Source organism: Lathyrus oleraceus, chromosome 1 (assembly GCF_024323335.1).
Source record: "Lathyrus oleraceus cultivar Zhongwan6 chromosome 1, CAAS_Psat_ZW6_1.0, whole genome shotgun sequence".
NCBI classification, from domain to species: domain Eukaryota; kingdom Viridiplantae; phylum Streptophyta; class Magnoliopsida; order Fabales; family Fabaceae; genus Lathyrus; species Lathyrus oleraceus.
The window spans coordinates 224,987,156-224,998,512 of record NC_066579.1 but is presented as its reverse complement, the minus strand read 5'-3'; the positions used below and the strand labels follow the sequence as shown (position 1 = coordinate 224,998,512).

Here is an 11,357-nt window from a genome sequence, read left to right as displayed (position 1 = left end):
TAGAACGATAATGATTATTAACACCAGAATCTTATCAAATCAAATGCACTTATCACTAAATCCTAATTCTAATGAATAAAACTCAGCTGACAGTTTTGTCAAACAATTGGTGTGTATGTGATCAATGATGAACAATGGTGGAGTTTAGATAAAACAGTTTTCTTGCCACTATTATATCACTAAATGTGCAGCCACTACACACCAACTGAATTCACAAAACTGTTGAAAACATAAAGAGAGATAAGGAAAGAATACGATACACAGAGATTTGGTAAGGAAGTTCCCCACTGTCGTCCTCACGTGTGGGTACGTCTCCCTCTCAATTTCAAATGAAATTGAGAACTGTGATTATCAATAATGCCGAATTCATTGATACAAGGTTACAATACAATGACAGAAATCAAAATTCCAAGATCTTCTTCTTGTATAAAACCTCCACTTGATCTGAGCTCGATCAAGAATTTCCTGCAAGAAATTGCAAACAATTCACCGGTTCCACGACCTATTTGCGAAATTACCCAATTTCCAAACCCTACGCTACAGCTGAATCTGTTCTGCAAACGTGACTAACAAACCCGCAAGAACACTCCAGTTCTTGAAGGACGAACCATTTGGTTTTTCCTCGAAACCCCCTTCAACCTTCAACTTAGCTAGATCCTCGATCGTTCCACTGAATACCTCAGCTAGATCCTTGATCATTCCACTAAATGTTATCTCGTTGATCCTTTAATCCAAAGAACAAGAATGATTATGTGTTGATGTTCTTGAAGAAAAGAGATTGAGAAGATGAAGAAGATGAAGTCTCTTTCAGGTTTCTAACTGCTAAAAAACAATTGCTGCTACACACTCCTTTGATTAGTGTTTCAACTGTTTTTCACTTGTGAATTCGTGCTTTTTCACTGCTGTCAAAATACTTCTTATATATGAAAGACAGAAGCTGTTAGTAGACAAAACAGAATTATGTATTGATACAAGAGTTTATGCATCGATACATACTGTAGCTTTGATTAATTTTAGAGAATTAATACAAGCATGTATCGATACAAAGCTCGTATGTATCGATACATAGAGCATTTTAACTAGGCATGTATCGATGCAAAGCTCGTATGTATCGATACATAGAGCATTTTAACTAAGCTTGTATAGATGCAAGGCTCGTATGGATCGATACATACTGAAGCAAAAATGTTTTGTGATTTAAAACAAATTTATGTATCGATGCAAGGGAACATGTATCGATACATACTGACCCAAAACAGTTTTTATGAGTTCTTTTAAGAAATGTATCAATGTGGATCTTTATGTATAGACACGAAACAATAGTATAGGCTAAAAACACAAATGAAACATGTAAAATAATGCACAACCAACAATTGGACAATGATCACACAATTTGCTATCATTCAAAACTTATTCAAAGTAAAGAATTTGCTCACATAAATGACCGGGTGAGGGTCACCTAACTTAGAAGTAACAACATTTTTCATTAATTTGGTCAAACTTTTTCTCTTTTAATCCTGAGATCATATACTTATTTACATCGACTTCTTGCGTAGTGGGTGTTTAGGATGGTGCTGACTGCTAGATAAACTAGTTAAGGAATATTAAAGGATAGAATTTAAGGTTATGGCATGACAAGTACTCAAGTCGATCTTATACTTTGGAGATTTAAGGTGTTAAAACGATATCGATCTTGTAAAGTTTTTCCAAGTCTCTACAATCCAACCTATGTTTTATCTAAAGCTTAGAATTTTCAAAAGATGTACTGTATTTCTAAGTCAAGATTTTCGCAAAAGTTTGGTATGGCCTAAGAAAATGGGAGAATCAGTAAATAACGAAAATCACGCATAAAGACTCGACAATGCAATGATATTTGACTTAACTAACACTTAACAAAGGAAATAAAAATAGTTAAATCTACCTAGAAAGCAATAAATAAAAGTGGTAAAGCTTCCTCCCCCATACTTAAACCGAGCATTGTACCTAATGCAACGACATAAGATATGAAAAGAAGGTAGAACCTGGAAAATCTTCTACTGGTGGCCTCTGCCACGTGTTCGTCCACGTCTACCATTTCCAGGCATGGTCTTATAGATCTTCCACACACATTACCAAAGCTGCCAACTCATCGATCAAACCTGATATGTTATGTTTATTCCTGAAAGCATATTCATGTTGGTCATGCTGCATCTGGAGAAGGATTTGCATCATCTCGGTTTGCTGAGCTTCCATGTTTTGAATCTGTTGGTCGTGCTGAGCTTCTAATTCGCTACGTGGCATCAGTTCAACATAGATGTCATTAAGAGTGGCAGGTGCCACATTTCTTCTTTTGGGCTTATGCCTGGATGATGTACCTCCAACATTTTCAGAAGAAACTTGTATGGTGTGTGGGTGTGTGTTAGTAGCAGGAGCAACCTGCTCCTGATCATAATCCTCATCAATGTCCCCGCCAGCAGCTACATTCTCAGAAATGTTCACAGGGACTGGGTTAGGCACCAGATCATGAATATAACAATAGTTATCCAGATTGCGCATATCTATGCGATTTGCAGTTTCTTTTGACCACAATCTTGCATGTACATTCGTTGGACCACTATTTAGTAGTTGTTGAATAGTTAGGTGAAAAAAAGGAAAAAATAAAAGTGAAAATAACATAAGGTACAATAAAATTAAATTAAAGCATGAAATCGAAAAAGGAATGAGGTAAGTAGATATGAATTACATAATAGTTGAATGATTTTGCTAGATAAAAGTGAAACAATTAAAAATTCCTTAATTGTAAGAATAAAAAGAAAATCCAAACATGGAAAAATCTAAAATTAATGTCAGACATGCGGTAAAATTCAGATATATTAGCCATTACGGCGACCGCCGGCAGGAGGAGTGAAAGAGTAAAAGTGCTGATAAATGTGATCCAAATTCTCTATCACTACGTCCATAAATCCGTGGAGGTCCACACGCAAAGTGCTTAATTATCCTCTCAGGTAAGCAATGTCAGTTTGGACAACGTTGATGACAACACGTGATCAATAGGTTGCCCAACAGGTATAACAGAGGCACATGAGTCAGCGTCTGAGAGATAAGCATCATAGTGGTCATAGATTTGGGGTGTCTCTAGAGGAGAGGGTGATGCATCTTGTGGTCTGTCCAAATCAAAGAGTCAATTGTTTCTGTCATGTACACTAGTCCTATAGTTTGGCAGGGTACACAGGTGCTAGTGGTCATAGATTTGGGGTGTCTCTAGAGGAGAGGGTGATGCATCTTGTGGTCTGTCCAAATCAAAGAGTCAATTGTTTCTGTCATGTACACTAGTCCTATAGTTTGGCAGGGTACACAGGTGCACAACTTGGTTGTTGATAAGAAATTCAAACACATTTGGGCCCAGATTTCTAATAATACTAATGTTGAAACAAAACTGGATGTGCATGGGTCGTACTCCACCTATGGGGTTAAGTCTAATAAGTGGTTGTTTCAGTCTAATAGCATTTTGATCGCTCAATTCGCAAGTGCACGAATCGCGTCAGAGTAATTTAAAAGAATATTGATCCCACAGAGACCAAATCGCCAATCTATCGATTACTATTGTTACGATATGTATCTAAGGTGGTACAAAAGAGATATTGATGTCGCAAAATAACAGTAAATAAAGGAAATAATAAATACAGTGCAGATAACGACAGGTTTGAATGTATTTCACGTCAGTTAAACAATGTTTAGATTGTCTAAATAGAACTACTTATGGGGCAATATTTTCTACTCTTGAAAAGAAATCATTTTAACAGGAATTGTCGCTTTGGCGTATTCAGAACCGAATTTACCCTTAAATTAAGGCCTTTTATTGTCACTTATAAAAGGTGCGCAGAACGCTAAAGTAGTAAACTTATTTTTAAGAAATAAGACTCGTAAACTTAGTTGAAAAGTGATTTTGATTTGGAAAGTTTACCCAAGGAGTTTCCTGATTTTAAATCTATCAACGCGTTTGAAAACAGTTTCAAAAATCGTTTTTCCTTAAAGTGATAAAAATTCCTAGTTAACTAAGCCAGGGTGCTTTCGCACTCCTTGAGTAGTTAAAACTAACCAAGTTTGTTTCAGAAAACTCGAATTAAAAATCAAAACAACCTTTAAAGCATTTCTACATATTCAATATGTGAAACATCTCTTTAACCACGATCCTTACATTCTAACCTTTGAAAGATTTAGCCAGACATGGTAATACAAAGAAAGACAACGATATTGATCATGATGAAAAATTGTTTTAGAATGTAAGGCATAAAAAACAAGTAAAGCGTGTAAAATAATTAAAACGAGCAATAAAGATAATGACGAGAAATTTAAATAAAGTAAAGACAATGACAGGAATTAAATAAAGTAAAGCATGGCAAGAAATTAAATAAAGTAAAGCATAACAAGAAATTAAATAAAGTAAAGCATGACAAGTAAAATAAATAAAAGCGATTAAATTAGAACCTGCTCCAAATGGAGGCTTTAAATCTGGTACAAGGAAAATAAACCTTTGACTTTGAAGATAAAGACGACAGCAAAATCAAAACGCTTTAACTCAATTACACTACGGTGCGATAACCCCTCGATGTGATGGATTACTGATTTTAAAGATGATAATATAGTCTTAGTGTTGTAAACTAAGTTGGATGATTTGGAAATGAACTAGAACGACCTATTTATAGAGGAATTCAGCAGCTTGGAAAGACCATGATGCCCTTCAACTTCTCCTTAGTGGGAACGTGAAATGCAAAGGTGGTGCCCGCCACCCATTCATGGCGCCCGCCATGTGTGTGAATGGGAAAGTTCATGGGATCGTGGCGGTTACCTCCTGGTTGAGGGATGATGTGTCATGGCTTCTCCTATAGCGGTCGCCATGCATAACGCCATGTGTACAATATTTGCCGAAAAACCCTATTTTTTGGTCTTTTTGCTTCGTTTCTTCTAAAAAGGTCCCGAAAGATCTAAATATATGAAAAGAACATAAAAGAGAGCATAACACAAGCAAAATGGTAATAAAGACCTAATAAAAATGTGAAATCCGAGTCAAAAATGCGGTGTGATCAAATTCTCCCACACTTAATCCTTTGCTTGTCCTCAAGCAAAACTATTTATAGCTAATGCAAGAAAAACAGTATCAACCATAGTTAATTCAAGGAAAAAAGGCTTATAAGTTCATTCAAGGAATGTATCGATAGGTACTAACGAATCAAACTAAGGATATTATAGTGACACTTCTCGCAAATGTGGTCTAGTCGTTGTTCCTATACAAATCAATCCACATCACCACACCATACCTATGCCTTGTTTTCATCTTCTTCAAGTCCTTTTCATTCAGGTGCAATCACATTAAGCCCTTTTTTCTGTACATACTCATAGTAAGGTGACTGGTTAGTGATTATGATCTTAAGGATGGGGCTCTGGTACATAAGTTGGTGTAACCCCTTTATTTAACCCAATTTGTAGTTGTGGGGGATTGGATCGTAATCCACCCTACCATGTTCAACACCAGATACCTCTGAACCAACCAACAATAGGCATATTATATATATATATATATATATATTTTTTTTTTCTTCTGCATGTTTCGCAAATGCCTTTATTTTGCTGGGTTAAATGACCGTGTGAGAGTCACCTAGCCCGGATTTTCTTACAACTAGAGAACAAAGCAGGAATTTTTGTGATCATTCACTTATTTTCATCGGTCCCCTACGTAGAGCATGCTTAAGCCGGAGTTGACTGCGAGGATAAACTACTTAAGGACTTATTTGGAACAAAAATTAGGGTCACAACATATGGGGTATCGGGATCGACTCTTATAATCATGAAGCCTACGGTGTTAAGACAATATCAATTTTTAGAAAAAGTTTTCCCAAGTCTTTTACATCCCGTCATAAACCTGTCTTATAGCCTGAATATTCAAGATGCACTGTCTTCTTTGCTCACAATTTTTTTCAGGTAAGATTAAAGAAATGGGAGAAATACGGATACACTACACAGATGACTCGTCAAACAAATGTTATTTTATTGAAAAGAAAAGGCAAACAACTAAAATGCACAAAACATACTAAAAGTAAAGGAAAGCGATAAAAAGCGATAAAAATATCCTCCACACTTAAACCGAACATTGTCCTCAATGTTTCAATATGAGATAGGGTAGGAGTAACCTAGAAGAGAGAGAGAGAGAGAACTATGGGTGATCACCGGTACCGTCACCGTCACCGCCCTGGTCAGGATGCCTGGGTCGACGACACGTGCTACGAGTACTAAGTCCTTCCTGCAGCTGCCTAGAGTGACCTAAGGGAGACCCTTGGTTGGCCTCGATAAGTGCGAAGTGACGCTTAGTAGCCTGTCACTGGCGATGCTGCTCATTAGTGATCGCAAGTAAGGACTTAGTGATAGTCCGATGTGCTTGATCACTACGCTGCTGGGAGGCTTCCATAAAACTCATATTATCTGTCAATTGTTGGTTTATGGTATTCAGAAGGGTGTCACGCCTTTCCTCTCGAGCCATGTGCTTGCGCCACATCTCCTCAGTGATGTAAAAACTGGGAGCGGTACTTGCAAAATGGTCAGAAGAAGAAGGTGCAGTATGTGTAGGTGATGCAGTGTGTGTAGGAATATCATGAGCAGGGGATTGGTCGCGCCAGTCATACTCATCATCGGTTCCTTGCCCATCGTCCATAGGAACATTAGGTGGCAAAGGACCGGTAAAAGGTAGAGAGTGACAATGCTCTATGATATTTCTAACTTCCTCTTCCAGGACGCAACTTCGAAATATGTTATATGTTCCTCTTTTGAAAAGGAATGGTTCATCCCTATAGAAATGTCTTACGTCTTTAAAGAATTTCTTCTTTTGTTGATAATTGAGGTCAGGTGGTATGATATCAGCGGCTGGATAATTCACAAAACCAGCGTACCATGGTACTCTGCTAATTTCTGAAACTGTCCCAAAGTTGTCTCTATCAGGTTCAAGGGGAACGATATCTAACTTAGCTATCAATCTGTCATAGGTGAAATCATCATTTATAGGTAAATGGTCTGGCTTCAAATGCTCTAGTCTGGAAAGATGGCCAGCAACTACATTTTTTGTTCCTTTTTTGTCTCGAATATCTAAGTCGAACTCTTGTAGCAAAATGACCCATCTGAGTAATCTTGGTTTCACATCCTTTTTGCTTAGAAGGTAACGGATAGCTGCATGGTATGTATAGACTATAATCTTAGATCCGACAAGATAAGACCTAAATTTATCAATTGCAAAAACTACAGCTAGGAGTTCCTTCTCTGTTGTTGTATAATTTAGTTGAGCGGTATCTAGGGTTCTACTAGCGTAATATATTACATGTAATTTCTTATCTTTTCTTTTCCCTAAAACAGCTCCTATAGCGAAATCGCTAGCATCACACATTATTCAAAGGGTTGAGTCTAATCCGGAGTTTGTAAAATGGGTGCTGAAATTAGTGCTTGTTTTAAACGATTAAAGGCTTCGATACATTTTTCATTGAAAATGAATTCAACGTCTTTCATCAGAAGGCCGGTTAGGGGTTTTGTTATTTTAGAGAAATCTTTGATGAAGCGTCGGTAGAAACAAGCGTGTCCAAGAAAACTACAAACTTCTCTAACTGTCTTAGGAGGGTTAAGGTTTTCTATAACTTCTATCTTTGCTTTGTCGACCTCAATGCCTCTTTCAGATATTATATGTCCTAACACTATCCCTTATTTAACCATAAAGTGGCACTTCTCCCAGTTTAACACAAGGTTAACTTCTACGCATCTCTCTAGGATTTTCTCAAGATTAATGTGGCAATTCTCAAAGTCGAACCCACATACCGAGACATCGTCCATAAATACTTCCATAATTTCGTCAAGATAATCTGTGAAGATTGACATCATACAACGTTGGAAAGTAGCTGGCGCATTACAGAGTCCAAACGACATTCGTCTGTAAGCAAACGTTCTGTAAGGAAAGGTGAAGGTTGTTTTCTCTTGATCCTATGGGTGTATGGGTATTTGGAAAAGTTCAGAATATCCATCCAGATAACAAAAGTAAGAGTGTCTGGCAAGACGCTCAAGCATTTGATCTATGAATGGAAGGGGGAAATGGTATTTCCTAGTTGCCTTATTGAGCTTCCTATAATCTATGCACATACGTCATCCGCCTTCTATACGTTTAGCTACATGCTCGCCCTTCTCGTTCTGCACGACTGTGATGCCTCCCTTTTTGGGTACCACATGTATAAGACTTACCCATTTACTATCGGAGATCTGATAGATTATACCAGCTTCTTGCAGTTTAAGGACTTCCTTCTTTACCACCCCACTCATTACAGGGTTGATTCTTTTATGATGTTCTCTGGAAGGTTTTGAATCTTCCTCTAGCGAGATCCTGTGCGTACACACGGATGGGCTTATACCTTTTAAATCAGAGATGTTGTATTCTAAGGCAAAGGGGTATCTTCGTAAAAAATTCAAGAGTTGGTTTGTCTCGTCTTGGTTTAAGGTGGCACTAACTATTACTGGGTGGTTCATTTCTTTATCCAAAAACTCATATCTTAGGTTCTTGGGCAATTCCTTAAGTTCTTGAGCTGGTTTTTGAGAATTTGGTGAAAGGTCTAGAGTAAGATCCAAACATTCGTTAGTGTGAGGTTCCGTTTCCTTTAGATCGTCATCCTTTTCATTTGGGTTTGAAAATGGTTCGGTCACAGCTTCTTCTTGATCAAATTCCCTTATGCATTCATCTATGATATCGATCGCATAACATGCGTATCCTATGATTGGTGCCATCAGGAACTTTGGAAGAATAAACTCTATCTTTTCATCCCCTACTTTGAAAGTTAATTTTCCTCTTTTAACATCTATTATAGCTCCGACTGTTGATAAAAATGGTGTACCTAAAAGGATAGGGATATTGTCGTCTTCCTTGATATCCATGACCACAGAGTCTGTTGGGATATAAAGTTGACCGATCCTAACTGGGATGTCTTCTAAAATGCCTACAGGGTACTTAACAGACCTATCGGCTAATTGGAGGGACATCTTAGTTGGTTGTAATTCTCCTAAGTTTAACCTCTTACACACAACCAAGGGCATTAAACTCACACTAGCGCCCAAGTCTAGGAAAGCTTTGTCGATCACATGATTCCCTATAATGCAAGGTATAGAAAAACTACCAGGGTCTTTCTCCTTCTTAGCAAGTTTATTCTCGGAAATAAATTTGCATTCCAAGGGTTTGGGATTGTCAAGCCTACGCTTGTTGGTTAAGATGTCTTTGAGAAATTTGGCGTAAGATGGAATTTGGGTGATGGCTTCGGTGAAAGGAATCTCTACATGAAGATGCTCTATTACTTTTATAAACTTTTGGTATTGGTTATTGATTTTGGTTTGTTTAAGTCTTTGTGGATATGGGATTGGTGGTTTTTACGGGGGTGGTGGTTTGTAAGTTTTATCCTTGGCTTCCCCTTCTTGGTCGGTTTGTTTTTCGGGTTCCACCGGTTCCTCTACTTGGTTGGTAGGTATATTTTCTTTAGAAGCTTTGGACTCGCTCATTGTTGGGTTACGAGGCCCTTCGTAAGTGGTCCCACATCGTAATGAGATAGCGTTAGCTTGCCTTCGAGGGTTGAGTTGAGGTTGTCCAGGGAATTTTCCTCCAGGTGCAGTTTGTGGGGCTTGGTTTTGTGCTACCTGTGAGATCTGGGTTTCAAGCATCTTGTTGTGAGTGATTATCTGATCGACCTTGGTCCCTAATTGTGTTATCAGTTCGTTTACGTGAATGTTTTGGTTTAGGAATTCTTTGTTTTGCTAAGTATGGCCTGATATAAAGTTATCCATGATCTTCCCAAGGTTAGACTTCTGAGGCACAACTTGCATAGGTTGATTTGGTTTTTGGGCTTGATAGCATTGTGGTCTTTGAGGTGCATAATTTTGGACAGGGTTTTGGTTTTTATAGGAAAAATTCGGGTGATTTTTCCATCCAGGGTTGTAAGTATTAGAAAATGGGTTACCTTGGGCGTAATTCACTTGGTCGGTGTTCAAGTCGTTCAAAAGGTTACATTTCGCTGATTCGTGTCCTTTAGATCCACAAAGTTCACACTCTGTATGGACTACCGCTGCAGTGTTAGTGTTTGTAGAAATATGTTCGACCTTAAGGGCTAAAGTGTCCATTTTTGCCTGCATCATGTCCATAGAGTGTACCTCATGTACTCCACCTTGGGTCTCCTTTTTCTCTATTGATGCTCGTTTAGTTCCCCATTGGTAATGGTTTTGGGCCATATCCTCAATTAGGTCACAGGCTTCAGAGTAAGGTTTGTTCATCAGCGTGCCACCAGCGGCAGCGTCGATGCTCATCTTTGTGTTATAATGGAGTCCATTGTAGAAGGTATGAACGATCAGCCATTGTTCTAGGCCATGGTGTGGACAGACTCTTAACAGCTCTTTATATCTCTCCCAAGCTTCAAAAAGTGATTCTCCTTGGTTTTGAGTAAATCTAGTTATTTGGTTTCGAAGAACAACAATCTTACTGGGGGGAAAATATCTAGCAAGGAATACTCTCCTAAGGTCTTCCCAGGTAGTTATTGAATTAGCTGGAAGTGAATATAACCATGAACGTGCTCTATCCCTGAGGGAGAAATGAAATAATCTTAAACGAATCGCATCAGGTGAAGCACCATTGGATTTAAAGGTGTCGTCCAGTTGGATAAAGACTTTTAAATGTTGATTTGGGTTCTCCGTAGCGAGACCCGCGAATTGGTTTTGTTGCACTAATTGCAGTAAAGATGGTTTTAGTTCGAAATTGTTGGCAGGAATGAGGGGGTTTACTATATTAGAACTAGGTTCCTCGTCAGAGGGTTGGGCAAATTCCTTAAGAGGTCTCCGGTCGCGATTCTCGGCCATAGCTTTCTTAATTCGGATGGGTAAGAGGCGTGTACGAGTGTAACGTTCGGGTTCCGCTAAAGGATCTACTAAATTTCTAGTACTACGGGTTCTTCGCATTTACCGGCTAATAATGCCTTAGTCTAGACAGTGTAACAACATGGTACGAAATTTGACGAAGTTGCTGCTCAACAATGACACCAAAAACTTGATCGCTCTATTCGCAAGTGCACGAATCGCATCAGAGTAATATAAAAGAATATTGATCCCACAGAGACCAAATCGTCAACCTATCGATTACTATTGTTACGATGTTTATCTAAGGCGGTACAAAAGAGATATTTATGTCGCAAAATAACAGTAAATAAAAGAAATAAAAAATACAGTGCAGATAACGACATGTTTGAATGTATTTCATGTCAGTTAAACGATGTTTCGATTGTCTAAATAGAACTACTTATGGGGAAATACTTTCTACTCTTGAAAAG

General features: G+C 38.2%; 1 non-coding gene across 1 annotated transcript; it reads left to right on the top strand.

The window, feature by feature from the left end:
* Window positions 1-10,399: 10,399 nt before the first annotated feature.
* Window positions 10,400-10,506, top strand: LOC127115974 (small nucleolar RNA R71). The gene has a single exon (XR_007800970.1). It is a non-coding gene; the product is annotated as a small nucleolar RNA R71 (small nucleolar RNA).
* The last annotated feature ends 851 nt before the right edge of the window (window positions 10,507-11,357 follow it).